The sequence below is a fragment of the Neopsephotus bourkii genome, unplaced genomic scaffold (genome assembly GCF_033783945.1).
Source record: "Neopsephotus bourkii isolate Nb327-2 ecotype Australia unplaced genomic scaffold, CSIRO-AGI_Nbou_v1 NB_1820, whole genome shotgun sequence".
In the NCBI taxonomy this organism is placed as follows: Eukaryota; Metazoa; Chordata; class Aves; order Psittaciformes; family Psittacidae; genus Neopsephotus; species Neopsephotus bourkii.
In genome coordinates, this window is record NW_026902293.1 from 3,393,743 (window position 1) to 3,414,479 (window position 20,737).

A 20,737-nucleotide genomic window follows, 5' to 3' on the forward strand; every position below is an offset into this window, starting at 1 on the left:
TACAGCTGTTCTACCTTCACTATGGAGAAGTTTCATCTAGTTCAGGAGCCGATTTTAATCTCTACATGAAGTATGGATTAATAACTGAATTATGGGATGGAATGATTGACACAGCAAGCAGTATGGTATTAGAAAGCAGAATTTGAAAGCACTATTAAATACAGAATGCAATGACTAAGTGTGAGCATGGTGATTAATAGATAATATATCAGAAGAGAGAAGAATCGTTAGCATAGAAGGAAGGGAAAACCTTGACCAGATTCTTACACTGTCCAAACCCAAAGGAAATTAGGGAAGCTCTGACAATTTATGACAGCCAGGAATCTGTCCCCAGGAGAAGACTGAAATTAAGGAAAAAAATTAAACTTTAGCTAAATATCTGAATAAGAATCCTAACAGCATGATCTCTTAAATTGAGAAACAGCCTCCCAAGGGTAACACAGAAAGTGTTAAGCCTGGACATATTTGGAATTAGATTAGGCAAAGCATTTGAAAAAATGTACCATGGGGACAAATTTGTACTGGAGGGGAGATGAAATAGTCAAATTGGTCTTTTCACACATTCTTTTAATTACTTAAAACTGACTGCATAAAGAAAAGAAAGAGCTTGCCTATATAGTTTGTCCACTGGAACGGAAACAGTTTTCAGTACCATACCAAGATGGAAAAATTTCATTGCTGAGAACATAGCATATATCATCTTTAGCTGTATGTAACATTCATTATGAATAGATTTTTTTTCTGCATATAACAAAAAATAGTGAAAATTGGAAGCCATTAAATGAGGATGTTTTCACGGGTGTCAGTGGGATTGGAAAGTTGGTCATGAAATACATTTTTGTTTGTTTCTCTACAATTGTGTTGTCATATAGCAGTCGTGTCAGGCATATAGAAGTAGAAGGCATGCTCACCCTAAGGTATAACTGAGAATGTTTCTTCTTTAAATTAAAAATGGAACTCTAGGCTTTAAATGAGAGATGTACAATACTCACCCCCAAAAAGGCACTTTCATTTTCATATAAATATGTAACCATCATTTGTTTAACTCACACCAAGCTATCAAATTTTGTGGTGGGCTATAAACTTGTTGAGTCATTAGCCTGGCTGCTTAATGGAGGAAAACTAAATTCCTGTTCCTGCATAATGACACTTATTCACTGTAGACATTTGCATCACTAGGAAACGATAAAACCTCATCCTTCATAATGAAGTTCTGAGCTGACAAAGAGGAAAATATAGTGTTGTGGGACAACTATGAATATAAAACAAGCTTAATAAAGAAGTAGTGACAAATTATATTATGCAAAATGCAATGCAATAAAAAAAATGTTACTGACTCATTGGAAATGTCATAAATAATCTAAATAGTTTTTAACTGTCAAAGCCTCAAAAAATATATTCCTTAAAAAAATGAGGTACAGAATAGATGCCAGTTTAATTGCCATCATATTTTGACAAGCATATAGAACCTTGTATCCAGCTTATTTTCTAAATTTAGCTCACTTGCCTAGGATGAAATGATGGGGGGAGGATTATTACTCTGCTTTTTTGACTCACTGGTGCCCCGTCAAAAACTACCTACCTCAGCCATTTTAAAGTATTGCTGGTTTCCATCTGAGATAAACATTTGCATTACGATCTCAAGCTAGGTGATCTTTATAAAGTAAAGAGAATCTCTGATGTGAATGTTTCTTAAAATCATGTACTGCTTCCTTTAAATCAACATTCTTTTTGAACAAATACATATCTGCTATATCTCTATGTGTCAGCAAGGGCATAAAATCCTGTTAGGACAGCTCCTTATATTACAAAAGTTTTGTCCAATTTGTGTGTCCTAATGACTTACTTTTCACTTTTCCAAAAATTTCATTTTATAGAAAGGAAAAAGTCACTAGCATTTCAAGAACTGCTGGCAGCTCAAATAATAATGACTTAGATCCTATTCCTGCTGAAGTCTCAGTGATTCCAACAGTCCCAGTGACTTGAATAGAAGCAGCTTTGAGGCTTGCATAACAAGAAGCATTTCTATTCATGAAAACGGTCACAAAATTAACTGCTAGTGTGATCAGATCCTCACTTCAATGGAGATTTCCTTGCTGACATAGTCACTTGTTTAATTATATGCTGCTAGTACTCTAAATGCAAAATGTTCAAGATGCTTGAACCAGTTATTGCATCTTCTAGCATATGAGGCTGGTAGGGACAAATTATACATTTAACATGCTGCTAAGAGATCTGTGGAAAGTCATATTGCCTTGAAAATACAAAATTTGACATATTTTGTTAATGATTTTGATTTAGTTAGTTGTTATATGAATGACAGGCATCACAAGTTGGAAATCTTATTTGGCTTTTAAATGTGAGACATTTTCTTCTGGAGAAAATCTATTTTAAACTTGCTCTCTGTTTTCCAGAGAAAATGTTATTCATGTCTTTATACAAACATAGAGGAGTTTCACCCTAGATAAAATACACATAAAAAGTCTGAGTTATTTTCAAAGGAAAGTGGTGGTTTTTACTCTCTAGATATTATTACAGTCAACAAGTCGGTGTTTCTCTACTGAAATACAAAACTTGAAATAAGCAGGTTGGTTTTAACATGCTTGTGAGACTAGAGTGACTTTTTCTTTTACCCTTTTCACAGTTGGAATAGGCTGTACAAAATTTTCCATTATGCAACAGGATTTGGAGCCACTTTGTCTGCTATGCTCTCTTTGCTCATGTCCAATAACTGATGTTTCCAATAAGTCATTTAAATTGCTAGCTCTGCTGGGCAAGGCACCAGTCATTGTTATCATCTCTAAGGCTTTTAAATCTTCTCTTTAGTTTTAAAGTGTTTCATTTAGCACATTAAAGACACAAACAAACATTTACAAAACAAAAATTAAGTGATTTTTAAGCCTGAAATGTGGCTGCAGAAATTCCATCAGAGAAAAAGGGAATTCAAATCGGTCACAGTTCAGCTACTGACAAATGAAGAAAACTTTCCTGCCCTGCTGTTTTAGCCTGTTAATAATATGGAGATGAACCTGGCAGTTGCTAGATTTTTCTAATCCATTTTATAACAATAACTTTCACTTCTATCTAGGGACTCTCTTCAGGGACAAAAAAGCAAGTGATTCAGGCCTGATAAGGACTGTGCTAGAGAACAGAAGGACTAATTCAATTTTCTAGATAATACTCCTTAGACCTTTTGTAGAGGCCACAATCAGCATAGTCTACAGACATACTCTATGGCCAAGCAGGACTTCAAAGGTTGCAAAATCATCGTAGCTGTTTCCTGGTCAAGGATCTATCACAGGGCTTGATGTGAGGAAAAAAAATCATGAAGATTTTCCAAAAATATAGCTAAGATGATGCCTGGTTTCTTTTCATTTAACTCACTCTATACTCCGCTGTGCTGCACTGGATCTCCCTGTTTGGCTTATTCCAGGACTTCAAGGTCAATTAAACACAGTTGAGAAGCTGGATCAGAGTTTCTTGGGTCAGAAATTTCAGTATATTTTCACAATTTTAATTCCCTTGGTTTTGTGCATCAGAGTTAGAGAATTAAATACTGGCGATCTGCTGGTATCTGAGAACATTTTATGTTCATAGGTTGTGCAGGACCTGTTTGAGATTTTCTCCTTGGTCCTGAAGGTTAGCAGGAGCCCTTCACAATAGAAAAGAGTAAGAACAACAGTGTTACTGCTAGAGTTGTCTCTCATTATTCAGCAATAAACTATATTTTGGAAACCAAGAGTCATCTGAAGAGGTCTTCTCTTTGCTTGCACTAACCTTTATGTCATGTTAATATTACATCATTATGCTATATAATTTGGTTGTGTTTCAGTCATCCCGAGAGGCCTGGTGATGTTCCCCTCTCCCACATGACAGAAGTACAAACTGTACCAACTGTGCTGGCAAGAAGGTGTCAGTTTTGTGTTTCTAGGAACACCCTGGACTTAAGCCTTTACATCTGCTGATCATCCTCATCTCCCATTTCATTTTATAATTTACTGTCTCTTTACAGAATGTTTATATAAAGGCACGGATTTTATGCCAGAATTTGACATGTCAGTCTTTCCTCTATGCCTCTCCTCTTCCCTCAGTTTAAAATCTACTTGGTTTGGCTTTTCTCTGAACAGTGACTATTTTTTGTCAAATGAAAAAATTTCCCACAAAATTAACCCACTATAGAGAATAATTTCTGAATAAATCCTGCTATGAGAAGGATGTTGTATTCATTTGAGCGTTACTTGGTGGTAGCCATAGAGTTTGGTTATAAGAGCACTCTCTCAGTGTACAAAGCCAATACAAGGCTATTTTTCTCTGAAAAAGCACTGAAGTAGATCGCAGTGGGTTCTATGCATTGCTTTTACCCTTTACTTATGATTAGAAAAACAGTAATAATTTAATTTCCTATGACTATTCAAACATACAGGTTATCTTCACTTCTCTCTGTATGAATGTATATAATCAGTCTTCCTTTTTGTGCTTCTGGACTGCAGTTCTGTTGCTCATGAGTCATATTAAACCATTAAACTCATAACAGGATGGGATATCTGGGTGGATATCTGGTGGGATATCTTTTTAATCTAGGCAAAGAAAACTACTTACAGCAAACCCCAAAAAATTCTCTAGGTTAAGCTTGTTATTCCTTGTCCCCAAAATGCACAGAATTCAGAGAAGAAAATAAATAAAGAAAAAACATCTGTGCATGTACCACATAGTAGTACCACTCCTTGGCCTGGTAAGTAGCCTTTGCTTAGCTCAAGAGCCCTTCAGCCTATTGCTGAGTGACAAAAGGCTGCAACACCTCCTTCACTTAGGGCTCACCTTGTCAGGAATTCTGGGTAATACCCTTTGGCTGTTCTCATAAGACTGGCATAATTTGAGCTTACTTTCCACTGGCACAAGACCATCTAATGAACATCACAGCATTAAATGTATTAGATGTAGAAATGAAGTGCACGCGAGTCTTCAGTGAAACACGCACATACCTTTAGGCTTATACAAACTTAATGCCAGTGCATGCCTATACAACAAGACAATACCAGAAAAAGAAGCCAAGAATTTGGCTATTTGGCTTATACTCAAGTTTCAAGGGGGGTGGGGGGGAAGGAGGAAAAATAAGGAAAAAAGTCAAAGTAGAGATGATATCTCCTTCCTTTTTCCGCAGGCTATATTCCAGTGTCACAATGCAATCTGTCATCCTATGCACGGGTATTATTGCTGATACATTTTTATGCACTGTACAGGCTATATTTTACCACTTCTGTTCTTGTTCATGACTTCAGACATAACCTGTGAAATGTAGACTAGCCAGGTTAGTCAGTGTGGTACAATTCAGGTGCTATAGTATTTGCAAAAGAATATGCAATCAAAGAGCATCAACAAAGTGTAATTGACATCAGCCTTTGCATCTCACTGAATCAAGAATTATCCTCTGATTGATGCAGAGCGATGTGCAATCACTTGTAATTGATTGGAATTCATTCAGTATAGAATGACATGTTGTTGTCATAATTGCTACTGAGAAATAATAACTAGTTAAAGCTAAGAGGGCAGGCTTCATACAGTCCATATATTTTGGACTTCCTGGTTCCTTCAAACATTTATGAACATTATGGGGTTTGTGTTACAGCTTATTGTTTCTGTACACTTGACTTCAAATGTTGTATGCTAGCCTAGCTTAGTGAATTAATTAAAAAATAGAAGTGTATTACATCTTGAGGATAGGAAATGAAGCTAGATGAGATTTTTATTCTAAATGGTTTGAATCTTGAACAATCAAACAGCATAGTATTGATGCATGTCCACAGTAAAACCTTTTTTTTTGTTCACAATGAATAAAGACAGGATCTTCTAATGGGTAGGGGACATTTAACATGAGTATTTTATGATTTCTTTTTAGAGGGAAAAAATAAATTCACTGAAGTAAATGAGTTTACTCTTTCCTAAGGTAATATTTTGGAGCACCCATGCATTCAGGGAGAGTTTGGTAGGGACAGATGCTGTAGGTCAGCAATGCAGAGCCAAGCTCTCTTGTTAGGGTTTCTGGTGAATTCATGTTCTCTTCATATGAATTGTACCTCTCAAAACTGAAATCAGGAGGTTTCAGGCAACATACGGCAAAGTACTGAGCCAAAACATAGAAATTTAATTTGTTTTTACTTCATTTTGCATAATATGACATATATTATTTACTTATTTTTGACCATAAATGATAAGTAGCAAGCTTCCAGTTAAGATACATTTACTATATGTGTGCATGAGGCAATTTCACCACAAAATCTCACAGAACAACTTTTCTAATATATGTTTAGCCCACATAACATAAATTAATCCAATACTGTCTTCTACAGAATCCTAAGATATTTAGCACCCTGTAATAACCTTTACTACGCATGGAAAAATAAAAACCACAAACAAGAGAGAAATTTAGTTTATTTTCAATAGAACTAAGCTTCTGAAAACAGCACTGGACCAAACAGTAAAAATCTTGCAATTCTAGTATTTATTAAAACTCCAAATCTACTCCATCTTCTGAGATCAAGGGCTTCTGAGACAGAGGGCTGTTCATCAAAGACCCACTGTCCTGACCAGAAAACCCTGACAATTCCCAGATATCTTGCCTTTTTGCTATTTCCCCCATTTCAAGGCCATCATTCTCTTTTTCTGTGTATAGTCAGTGAACACACAGATTCTAAAAATCCCTAAAAGTGTACAGAAATATCAGCAGGAAAGTTACTCTGCTCCAAAGACATTCCAGGGCTGAAATCAAGGAATAATACTGAGAAAGAGATCAGACTGTACTGCAGTCTTATCCTGAACAGGTTTTACACTGTGAAGCCCTTCAAAACTTCCCTGAAACAGACAGCTTGAATAGACCAGAGGAGGAATATGAACCTGTATGCCCAGACAATTCACTTTGCTTGAATATTTTCTTTTCCTCATGTACAGTGTGATGTGGTTTGAGGCAGAAAATAGAGGGCCAAACTGATTGGTTCTGCCTTGAAAAGGAAATGTCCAAACTCTCTAGGAAAGTAGCTCGCTTTCCTACAGATAGGGCAAGGGTGGCTGGAGCACTAAGGAACAATGAGGAGGGGGAAGGGACACGCAGAGGTCAACTTTGAAGTTGGTTTTGGGGGGGGGTTTCACTCCTTTGAAGACTGATGCAAGAAAAGAGCCTACCAACACTTCCTGTACTTAATTGAGCTATGTTAATTGAGCTATACAGTTGGCTGTACTAAGGCAAAATTTATTGCAGTCTAACAATTATTTTTACCATTTTCATACCAAGAACAATTCTTCTTTAAACAGCCAAAAGACATTTAAACTGATACCTTTAGCTTATTTCTTACAGTACATCTCCATTTTATGGTATCTGTGGTTTCTTATTATCAGTGACTTGATGATGAGCAGGTGCTAAACAGAGCTTTCTGTTTCTTACATTACATGCAGATAATTTTGGCTGCTACTGGGATTTCTGGTCAACTCACTCATGCAACATTTTTTCCATAGGTGTAAGTTTTTATTTTTAAACTGAAGGGTTAATACTATTTTCTTTGAGATATTGTGGAAAGTCTCCTGTATAAAGTAGTGAGGCCTTTAAAGTCATAAAGTCATGTGGAAAGGTTTGAGTCAAAGTGGTACCAGGCATCAGTAATTTGCAAAAGCAACAGCAAAAAACCTATAATTTATACTACCATGCAAGTACATAAAAGTATTTTCTAGCTGAAAGGATACTGTACACAACAGCATGGGCAGTAACAGACAATTTCTGCCTCTTGATGAAGGTGGTAAGAAGGTACAGTAAATTTTGTCTGTATGAAGAGCTCTTTGTGTTCCTGAACACTGTGGTGTCTTTGCAACATTTAATATACTGTCCCAAAGGAGGATACATTAATCAAACCAAATGACTATGGCAGGCGTAAGACATTCAAGTTCAAATGTTTTACAAACTGGAGAGAAACAAGTGTTTGTAAAGAGCTAAGATTTTTCAGTTCATCTGTGAATAGACCTTTTAAGGTTTTAGCAGAAGTTGCTCATTAGCACCCTTATTGTCAAATATTTTCTCATGTTACATGCAGCATCATTCAATCCCTAACGTCCTACTTGTGTAGAGCAGCCACTGGCTCCTACTTGTTTCTCATTAGTGCCAGCTCCATGCACCATCAGCTCTGGAGAGGTCCCACTAGCAATTATTTCTAAAGTAATGTTACCCATTATACTATCAATGCTATATACTAGATATGTACATTTTTCTAAGTTATATATCTCCGAAAATGCTAGGAGAAGGGAAGTTTTCAGTTGTGTTTGTTACTTCTAAGTATCACTTAGTGCTAATTTTAGATTATGGGACAGTTTCTTTGAGAGTACCAGAACCAACAACATATTGTATAAAACATAAACTCACTGGTGCAGTTTATCAATTATCTTAAAACAGATTTTATAAAAAAAGCTATTAATCTTGTGCATTGTTGACAGTTATTTTCATTTCAAAAATTAAACTTACAATATTTATTTACAGTGTTATTTTTCCCTGTTGGTTGCTTTCTTCTTTGTATATATGGAAGTGAGACTGACTGGACTGATGACTTGGGGAATCACAGACCAGTCAGTCTCACCTCTGTGTCTGGCAAAATCTTGGAGCAGATTCTACTGGAAGGCATGCTAAGGCACATGAAAATCAGTAAGGTGCTTGGTGACAGCCAGCATGGCTCGACTAAGGCGAAATCCTGCCTGACCAATTTGGTGGCCTTTTATGATGGGACTACAGAACTGATAGACAGCAGTAGAGCAGTTGAAGTCATCTATCTGGATTTGTGTACAGCGCTTGACACTGTCCCACATGACATCCTTGTCTCTAAACTGGAGAGACATCAATTTGATGGACGGACCACTCAGTGGATAAAGAACTGGCTGGATGGCCGCACACAAAGAGTGGTGGTCAATGGCTCAATGTCCAGCTGGAGACCAGTAACGAGTGGTGTCCTTCAGGGATCTGTGTTGGGACCGGTCTTGTTTAACATCTTCGTCGCTGACATGGACAGTGGGATTGAGTACGCCCTCAGCAAGTTTGCCGATGACACCAAGCTATGTGGTTCGGTTGATATGCTGGAGGGAAGGAATGTCATCCAGAGGGACCTTGACACGCTTGTGAGGTGGGCTGATGCCAAACTCATGAAGTTTAACCATGCCAAGTGCAAGGCCCTACACCTGGGTCAGAGCAATCCCAGGCACAGCTACAGGTTGAGCAAAGAAGAGATTCAGAGCAGCTGTGCGGAGAAGGACTTGGGGGTGCCAAGCAGCCTTCCAGTATCTGAAGGGGGCCTATAGGGATGCTGGGGAGGGACTCTCCGTTAGGGACTGTAGTGATAGGACAAGGGGTAATGGGTTAAAACTTAAACAGGGGAAGTTTAGATTGGATATAAGGAGGAAATTCTTTCTTGTGAGGTTGTTGAGGCACTGGAATGGGTTGCCCAGGGAGGTTGTGAATGCTCCATCCCTGGAAGTGTTCAAGGCCAGGTTGGATGAGGCCTTGGGTGATATGGTTTAGTGTGAGGTGTCCCTGCCCATGGCGGGGGGTTGGAACTTGATGATCTTAAGGTCCTTTCCAACCCTAACTATTCTGTGATTCTATATCTGAGTACATTTTAAAAATATTCCCTTGGTTTGATTTAAAAGCTTACATGGCTTCAAGAAGATAAAGGATGAATTAAATGTTATTAGATATATGTTGTAAATAGCACTGAGCTCTGAAAGCCCTAAGTTTGAGAAGGTTGAAGTGTGTTACTGAATCATATCTGCCTACCTCGCAGTTACTCTTTTTTAGATTAGAAAGGATGTGGGATTAAGTGGACTTTTGACCTGATATACTCTGTCTAATCCCATTTTCTGATCTCCAAAAACCACTAATTTTATAGACCACAGATATGCTGTTCCTTTTACTTTTCTTACTACATCAAAACTAATGAGATATAAAGCAAGAAAAGGCTTTAGGGGAATGACTCAGGGTATACAAGGAGAGCATAGAAATAGACGTATTTGTGTCCATAAAAGTACATAGAAATATTTGTAATACATGTAGTCAGAAACTATTTTCTTCCAAAGATCAGCTATATTGGCAATCCAAAAAGAAGAATAGAGAAGAAAGCAGAAAGAAGCATAACAGATTAGTGGTACTAGACCCAGAGATTACCCTCAGTCTCCTTCATTCTCTAGAAGTCTTCTTGACTTCTGAGAAGTCTTCAGGCAATCTAAATTCCACTGGTTTTCTATAGGAAAAGAGTATCTGTAATGTGGTAAATTTACAATACAATTGCAAAATCCATGCACCTTGTTATGCAATAGTCATATGCTATGGCCATACCCTTCTCCTTTTTTAGGTTTACGATAGTGCTACACATAAGGTATCTGACCAAATTAGAAAGAATGCTAACGTTAGCTGAATGTTCATTCAATGTAATACACTAAAAACACCACCAAAAGCAATGAACCAACCAAAATAAAACCCCATTGTTGAACTCTCTCAGTAGTTGTTATTGATTTTTGCCATGTAATTTTCTCCGTACATTATGGCTAACAAGTTGAAGCTTGAGCAAATAAATGGCCTCATAGATACAGAGCACCTTAAGAAAAGTTTCCCTCCAGTACAAGAGGTTCTCTCACACTGTAGAGCTAATTCTAGTTGTAACAGAAATAATGTTATTATGAGAGCTCAAGACAGCTATGGAGGTTGGAGGCAATGACACTGAGTCTTTTCTACATGCATAGGTAGTACATAGATATAGCAAGCATAGGTGGCCTTAAGTGGTTTAGACCTCATGGTTCTATATCTGCTCACTGAATCACCCTGCCATGATGTGAAGCCTGCCCTGAAAACAGTGCCTCCAGACACATGTCCTTGATTACTCCTGGCCAGCTCAGTTTTAGCTGGATTAGTTTTAGATGAGTTAGAAATACAGTAGCAGTAGACAAAATTGACCTGGCAGCTATTATTGAGTTCACAGCTTTTGATTCACATTTGGGGCAGAAGGCCAGCTGGTGACAGAGACATTAGCAACTGCTGCTTGGCCTTAGGTATGGAGAAAGTCAGAGAGATTGGTGCTAAACTACATGATTAGCATGGCCTATGACAACAATCTAATTTGGAAAGAAAAAGCAGTTAAGAAAATGTCACTTTTTGGAATGCCATACACGGATATCCAAGATCATGTGGAAGCTAGAAACAAGGAGACACTGGCACATGTACAAGGCAAACAGTAGGCCATGGACCTGGCATGTTGACCTGTTGTGTAGTGGGCTTTACTCGCATGTGTCCCTACTGGGTCTCAACTGGGCAGAGGGGCTGACACTCTGGTTTATGTGGGCATTTAGTTTGTGTTGTAGAATAAAAATTGCTATCCATCTACTGTACTTGTACTATTAAGTAAATACATTTTCAATTATGTGTCCTTAGGTGCTGTGGGTGCATTCTTGAAGCCATCCCACCCCTATGAATTTCCTGGTGACACTCCCAAATCAAATCACTGCCAAGGTGTTTCTTTTAAATTTTTCTCTTTCCTTCTTTGTGTCTGCCTTTTTTTTCTATTTTCATGTTAGTGGTTTGTTACCTATGCATTAACTTTATTTGCTTCAACATGTTGATGATGTTGGCCTTTCCAGGAGATATATATATATATGTATATATTTGGTAAGATTGAGAATTCATCCTAGCTTTAGATCAAAACTTCATATCAATCAACAGATTTATATTAACAAGTTAGTTCCATATTCTGGAATTTTATATGTCAGCAAAAAAAAAGATTTTACATGTGCAATTCTCAAGGGAAAAAAATATCGTTTATGATATAGAAGAATGAGTGATGAGGAAACCCATTTGTGTGAGTTGTCAAGATATTTCTTGAAGTGGTTAAGATGACTACAGCTTACATGCTTCATACTGGAAAAAGAAAAGAAACAGACATGGGGGAGGGAAGGACCTCTGATCAGCTACAAATTTTATTGCTTGCCTTTCAGGAAAAAAAAAAAAAAAAGGAAAAAGGCAAAAAGAATTCTGGCATTGGTATCACTTGATTTTTATTTTGGCTAAACCGTGGAAGATGGTATAGCAATTCCATGTGGGCACATTGAGCAGTAATCATTATGGACTATGTCGAAAGAAGATACCATATTAAAAGGAAAACAACAACAACAAAAAAAAGAATGTTATATACCAAGCAAGTTTCATCACCCAGAGTCAACTTGCACTTTTAAACATTTTTTAAATGTAATGCCCATTTCTAATGTTAAACTCAATTACCAGATTTTCCTCTGGCTTCAATCAAGGCTGAAAACAGACTTTCTTCAAAGTATGTTTGAAGTTCCCAGAAAAGTTGACTCCACTGACTTTTTCTGTTCAGGTTTTTATAGTAATTATCATAAGATATCTGAAGCTGTTCCTAGTTGTAACATATCTATTTTCTGACAAAACCAGATGCTTAGCATTTCAATTATTTTCCCTTATCTTGGTCAGCTGTTATTATTTTTTCTTCATTGTTTCTCAACTTTCTAAAGATTTTAAGTTCAAAGTAAAAAGTTTGTTCCCGAGAAATGTGCAAAATATCTAATCTTTCATTTATCAGGTATAATAGAAGCAAAGATCTCAGAAAATGACTGTAATTATGAGCTTCTTGGAGTGCACTAGGCACAGTCTCTGAAATACATGTATAATAAGCTTGTGTGTAGTTAAGAGAAGTAGTCAAGATTTATAAGCCTGCAAGTCTAGTGCAGTTTGGTTAAGTGAGGACATTGTGCCAAAAATGAAAACTATCCCTGTTTGCTCAAGGCTATAATATGAAAGTTTACCAGGAAGGAAAGCACTTTTCAGTCTGCTTGCACTACTGTATATGCAAAAAAAAAACAGATTCAGGAAAGTATTTTTCTTAGCTGGCATTTCTGATGTTCCAGAGGACAATCATATATGAACAGTTTTTCTGAAGACAAGAATAAAATTATTCTAGAACATTGCCAATTACATTGCTGACTATGTTCCATGTTTGTTGTTGTTGTCCATAGTTCTAAAGCAAACATCATGCTGCAAAACCATCTAGCCTTTAAACTACAGCAAACCAAACCAATTTTATTCTCATTGCTCATCAACAACTCTTTTGCCTGGTTTTGACCATTAAATATATCGACAGCTTCTGACAAAGGCCACATATGGCTGTTGATATCATATGTGAATTAAATCACCTCAAGTTAAGAAGAAGAGTTGACCTGCACAAAGCTTCAAGGCTTATCTAGCTGCCATGTTTTCTGGCTCAGTCAATGGCAGACATATAATGTATAAAATCATAGCAGGGAAATTCCTCTTTTTCAGGTGGAGTTCCATTTCTAAATAGATTAAAGAAAGTGAAGTTATAATGCAGACATACAAGAACAGAGTATAAGTGTCATTAAATATGGTATATTGACAGATGTTGCTTCAACTTTTCCTTAAGGAGCATGCTTTCTCCCAGCCACACATCTGTGAACATGTAGATGAAGAAGCAGCAGTGCAATTTTGGGGGCTAGACATTTTGCTGTGGTTCTCCCTGACTCATTAAAACAGAAGTAAGGAAGTTGATGGGGAGACATATTAAGTAAGCTTGCATGTTCACAGGCAATGTGTTGTCCCTGGGGAAACATGCTTAGGGTATGAGTACACTTCACTCTAGCTTAACTCAGCATTGCTCACTGTTAATGCCCTGTGACAAGGCATTACATCTGTTGGTAACTTTGGCTAAAAGAAAATATTAACAAACTTTTCTGAGTTCTGCACTGTGCAGGAAGCAAATGTAGATATCCCAGGGTCTTCTGCTGTATTTCTTATAGTGCCTTGTCATGCAGTCACTCTCTGAACGGCAAAAATTTATTTCATAGTCTTTCCCAGCCTATAACTTCCATTATATTATATTATATCATATTGCCACCACTGCAATAGAGTTCAGATCAGTCAAACAGAATGGAAAATGCCTACTACAAAATCTGCTGCTGTCTGGCAGGTAAGACATAGTGGAGCTGGCTTTCTTTGCCACTTTGCATTATCATAACACTAAACGGATGCTCTGCTGAAATTGTAATGGTTTACAGCACGACCTGTAGCAGCCTGAGACAAGCAGCAAACAGAAGACAGCTGCAGACTGTCTTCACTTTCATGTAACTTCTTATATCATAGTTTTCTAATGCAGGAAGTTCAAGGTGAATTCCTCTTGCATGTGAGTGAAGCACAGAATTGTTTTCGCGTTGGAAGAGACCTTAAAGATCATTTAGTTCCAACCCCACTGCCATGGGTAGGGACACCCTCCACTAGACCAGGTTGCTCAAAGCTCCATGCAGTCTGTCCTTGAACACTTCCAGAAATGGGGCATCCACAACTTCTCTGGGCAACCTGTTCCAGCATCTCACCACCCTCACAGTAAAGAATTTCTTCCTAATGTCTAGCCTAAATCTCCCTTCTTTCAGTTTAAAGCCATTTCCGCTTGTCCTGTCATTACATGCCCTTGTAAAAGGTCCCTCTCCAGATTTCTTGTAGACCCCCTTTAGGTGTTGGAAGACCGCTATATGGTCTCCCTGGAGCCTTCTCTTCTCCAGGCTGAATAACCCCAACTCTCTCAGCCTGTCTTCATAGGAGAGGTTTGCCAGCTCTTGGATCATCTTTGTAACACTCCTCTGGACTTGCTCCAACAGGTCCGTGTCCTTCTTATGTTGGGAGCCTCAGAACTGGACATAGTACTCTAGGTGGGGTCCCACAAGAGTGGATTAGAGGAACAGGATCACTTCCCTTTTGATGCAGCCCAGGATATGGTTGGCTTTCTGAGTGGCAAATGTGCACTGCTGGGTTATGTTAATCTTCTCCAACACTAACAAAGTTAAAACCAACACCCCCAAGTTATTCTCAATCCTGCTCTCAAGCCAGTCTCTCCCACCCTGTATTTGTGCTTGGGATTGCCCCAGCCCACATGCAGGACCTTGCACTTTGCCTTGTCCACTGACAAATCAATGAATGCAAATTTGCTACCAAGGAAATTCTGTAACCTCTACTAGCCAGTTCTGTTCTGTCAATTGGTATAATTATATGCAAGAGACATGTGCTTATCCATTTTCTTTCTTGTTTTAGGTAACTGTGTAGCATAAATTTTATCCACCTGTTCTATGTGACCTAATTCTTTTAGCACGGTCTCCACTGTGTTTGCACACCACCGAGCACACTGGAGCCCTCAGTCCTCTCTAGGTTGTTAGACAATAATAATTATCATTATCATTGATCACCATAAAGAGTATATGAAAGTCTATGTTCTAACTAAGAACTAAACACTTCAGGCAAAAAAGACCCAATTCAAGAACTATGTAACAAGGGGGCTTTTGATGAGGTCGAATATCAAAATATCCTTCTCCAAAGTTCATGTTCTGTCCCTTCATTCCAAAGTCTTCCACTGGTAAGAGTGAACAATGCTAATTATGTTGGTAGCATTTGGTGGGAAGACAAATTCAAAGTGCAAAGCTCAAAGTGAACATCAGCCTCACAGGTCCTCTTTGCGATGCTTTATTTTCTATTTTATTTTACCTCTAGCTGAACACCTGCTTTTTGGCTGAAAAAGTCTTGAAAAAGGTACTTGGTACAGAGAAAATTTCTTTCCCATTTTGCATGAAGCAAGCAATAAGGGGAGTTAGGGACTGTTTCATAAAAGACTTGTGTTAGAGGAACTTGAAAGGTATTTGCTACGTGAAATAGGTATGTGGCATAGAGTTGTCAGAGTCACAGACTGATCTCTGATTCCCCCATGGACATTATAATTTGGTTTCATTTGGGCACCATCAAAGATCTATGGAAATTCTGAGCTTCACGTTATAAACACCAAAGTAGCTATAGTTCTTGGTTTATTACATCATTTAAAATTTGTTTACAGGGACAGAATGGAAAGTTTATTAAAAATGTCCTCTTGATCCAATGCCTGGCATGTTGGAAATGCTATTAGTCAGTGAATGAATAATGATCAGTAAAAGTACTGCTCAAGAGTAATGGAAACTTACTACATGCAATAATATTTATACTTTATATTGCCTGTCACTTGTACAGAAATGACTGTGGTAAAGACTTTCTTTCAGAATGAACTTTACTCCTTTCCAAGACAGAGAAAATGTAGGCATGGCCCAAGCTTAAAAGTCCCTTGTGAATAATTGATTAAAGCAAACCTTCATGTGTTCACATACAGGAGATTTTTTGACTGAATCTGCTACAAGGCTCTTGAACATCTGAGAGTTACTTAATCTCCCTGTGGAGAAAGGAAGCTGGGAGCATTTACTTGTTCCCGAGTGTGCATATATGCATGTGATTGTGGACCATGACAGTATCTTTATTTCATTTTGAAATAATATATGTGCACAGCATTGCTCCTTCCTCCCTGTCCTCATGACACCACATACTCAAACAAGTCCTGAAGTTGTTGTTTGTATTCTTCCTAATCCCCTCTTGATCCTTCTGACACTTTGTTTCCACAATGTTCTTTGCTAGTGAATTCCACACCTCCTGTCTAAGAAGAAGTTTTACATATTTTATATAGATCTTCTGCTAGTTTAATTGTGCTCTCTTGTTCTCCTGTTGCAGGGCTTCAAGAACAACTTCAGCTTATTCACTGCTTTCAAGATTTTTGTAAACATCATTCATACCCCTCCATCTTGGCCTCAAAATCAAGAGCCCTGTTGTCCTCTGCATACAACGAGACCTGCTCTTCACCCTTGGTCATTTTATTTGCCACATTTTCTGTCTTAAGGTCTCCTGCCTTCCTGAGATGCCAGAATCAGAAGTGCACACTGAACTCAAGATATGAGCTCATCAAATTTTTATAAAGTAGCAACATTATGTTCTCTCCTCTCAAGATCCTTCTGAATGATGCTAGACACACTGTTGTCTCCTTTGACTGCTCCTGCCCATTCACTTAGTTGAATGATTTCAGGAACCTGTCAACTATGATTGAGATCTCATTCCTAATTTTTAGTTCTGAAAACTGCATTGTGGTAGGGATGGTTTAGATTGCTCTCTCTGGGTGTTTTTATCTACATTGAAGCTCATCTGACATGTTTTTGCTTATTCACTCAGTTTTATGAAGTCTTTCAGGAATTTCTCGGCATTGCCACAACACCTGACTTCCAAGAAGAGCTTAGGCTTATCTGGAAACAGAGATTTCATATTCACAACACCTTTCCTTTAAGTGCTTTGGGGGAAATTGTGAAAGATAAAAACTGGAGGCACTGATCATTAAGGGATACCACTTGACATGACTTCTGCATCCTGGGAAGTGACAGTACATCTTACTTATCGTTTCCTGTCCTTCAGTCTCAAGTTTTTTTGTTGTCCCTTGTAAACTTTTTCAAATAACTAACCCTTAATGGTTCGAAAAACTAACCTTTTCACAGATTTTTAGAAACTCCAGGCACATTACTTCCTGTGGGTGTCCTTATCTGTGTGCTTACTGACATCTTTATGGTCCTCCAGCATGCTTAGAGAGACAGGATTTCCCTTCACAGAAGCCATACAGACTCGACCAGCTAACTGTGTCTGGCTTGCTCAGTGGTCCTGTTCTTTAATATAGACTCCATTAATCTTATTATGTAAAATATACTCCTCCATCTTCCTCAGGGTAAATACCACTGCAGTTTGTAGTTTACAGGATCCCCTTCTGGGCCCTCATTCTATAAGGGAGTTAGGCTGGCAATCCACCTGCCACCTGGCACAGGGGCTGTTTGAAACCCTATGATCACATGCCTGGGGAACCACTTCTTCAGTTTCACGTGGACCTTGGGTGAATGCTACTTGGTCTAGGTGACTTACTGATTTTCAGCTTATCTGTTTGGTCTTGTACTTAGTTATATTTATTTCAAATGGATCTACCTTCTCTATCTGCTGCAAAGAGTATTTCCTATGGGGGTTGCCTTCATCAAGGAATTCACTGAGATTTTCTGCTGTGGCCTTTGTGAGCCCTGAGTGTTGCTTTTACACAGTTTTCATCAATATTCCCACCAATTTCACAGCAGCTGAAGTATTTAAAGAATATTTTGTTATCAGAGTTTGAAAATCTTTTGCAGGCACACTTCAAATTATTTTTAGACTTCTCAATTTCTTGCTTGTGTAAGTCTATAATTTTCTTAATGGGCTCTCAGTTTGGCAAGCTTTCCATTTTCTAAATAAGTTTTTCCCTTCTACACCTTCCAAGCTTTCCCAGTGATCCTATGGCAGCTTTTTTGGGGTGCATTTCTTTCTGAGTGGTGCCATGCATTTTACCCTTCTTCCACTACAGTATTTTTAATGGAATCCAGGCTGGTTTAAGCATTCTGCTTTTTAGAATGTTACTTGGATTTTTGGATTTTGTTTTTCTATTATGTTTTTCCTAATTTTTTTATTTTTTTACATAATCTTTCTTGAAATTCCACAGCCACATCCTGGATATATTTAGCCTTCTTTCTACCCTAAAATGTTAAAGCTCACTGTATTGTGGTCGCTATTACAGAAGGACTATCCCACTAGTACTTTTTCAGTACTATTGATGAGCAAATTCAGAACAACATCTTTTCTTGGGTCCTAAGACTTACATTTCTTGGGAGTAGACTCTTACTGTATGCAAAAGTTATATCTCTACACCTTGTCCTAATAGGCACAGATTCAATTAATATTTGGGTAATTGAAATATTCTACAGTTAATACCTGATCTCATACTTGTTCTAATGTCCTGTAAGATATTCTATATAGGCCACAGTGCCAACTGGTATTTTGCTGTATGCAAAAAGGGTGACTTCCATGCTTACGGACACATAGAAATGTAAGTGCTTTCTTGTGTTGAGACCAAGGACAACCTATCACATGTTTAAAGATCTTAACCCAAGAAATAAAGCCCTGTCCTTTTAAGATACCAGTATGAGTTTTTCAGTAGTTAAAATATGTCCTGGTAGTAGATCATGTTTTGTGGTATTATTAATTATGCATTTCCAGTGAAGGATAAAGTCTTGCATACTCCTTGAAATTGCCAAACTATGTTGTAATTTTTTTTCTTCCTTAGCATGTAGAAACAATTCATTATTTAAAGCTCTAAGATGACATGCTTTCAAAATACTTCTGAAACTGAATTCTCCATCTCTTTTGGGTTATAGTAAGCCTTTTATCATAAATTGTAAATGGGATTTATTATCTTTCATTATTGAAACTCAGATTCTCATTTTGCCCTTTGTATTTCCTAATTACATGGGAAGGATGGATTTTTATTAAAGTGTTTTATTTAGGAATAAAGTTCTTTTCGTGGCATCAGTGGGAAAGCTATATTGTTCTTATCATTGGGCAGCGACAGATTACCTTCCAATTTGATCTCATTCTTGTCAACACGAGATATAGTTAGTCACCATGTCTAAAATCAGAACAAAAATAAGTCTCAAAAAAATAAGGCTTGTGTAATTTAATACCTGAAACACAAGGCTGAGATTTTAGTGGCTTTTAACATCCTGCAACTGTTATTTGCATGTTCAGAATACAAAGGAGGCCACTAGAGGAGGCATAGATATGACTCCAACTCTAGGATCTGTGGTGTTGAATGTAACCACTTCTACCACCATTTCCTCAGATCTTCTGGGTGCTACAGCTAGGTTTATTTTCACCCTGAATGAAAAGGGTGGAAGATTTGTGTTTAGGTGAGCTAGCTGGGACATATTCTACTCATGCTTATGACGGGCTTGATAAGCTGGTAGGTAGTGAAATCAGAGGACACCTCTCTCCAGTGATTGTCTATCTGCATTCTCTTTGCTTCCTGAGGAGCTTCTTAATTTCTCTTTGTCTTTGTCCATGTAGTGGCAGTCTCAAAGTGCATTTCGTCTCTACTTGTCAGGAAGAGTTTAATATTTTTTTAATGCGGATTTGATTCCTTATCAATTCAGGAATGGATAAAACAACCCACTGCAAACAGTGACTCTTAGCAAAACGAAGAGGAAACTTTGGTACACATGACTTCATAGCTGTTGGTCAGTAGGACAGGCAACAACTGCTCCCTTGATCTGCAGCCATGTGGTGTAGCACTGCATGTTTCCTCATGCTCAGGTATCTTCCTTCCCAAGCAGCGTCATCCAAATTGACTGCACAGCTGCCAAAACAGAGCACACAACTGTGGCACTGAGCAAATCACCCTCTTGGAGAGTAGGAGTTGGCACAGTCCAAAAGCATGCCAGGAGGTATGCTAATGATTAAACACTTGGGAAAAGTATTGAGATGGTGGCTGAAACAATGTCCACTGCTTCACTGTGACTTAACAGCCTTCACTATATTTTATTAGTGGATATAGGACTTATTTGGTGGTATACTGAAGAGGGAAACTCCAGCTTGCCTGTGAGGCACATGAATTCCTCATTAAATTCTAAGAAGATCCAATTTTGTCCTTCACATTGTTAATGCATTCTTGTTCCTTGAATAATTGTCATGATCCTTCTGTGACAGATATTATGCCATGGTAATTGGAATATTTCAAGTTTTCATCTCTTCATGAAGCTATGAAAAGGACACAGCTGTGAAGGCATTTTCTCAACCATTATGCTGGGTTTATGCTTTTGGGACACAATTTGATGCTTAATTGTCAGAGTCCTACATTGCTACAAAACTCTCTGGCTTTGTAGGTTTTTCCTAACAAAGAATGGCTTTACTTAGGACATGGGATGGTTGAGGAAAAAATACGTTCTTAAATCTGAGATTTTCTAT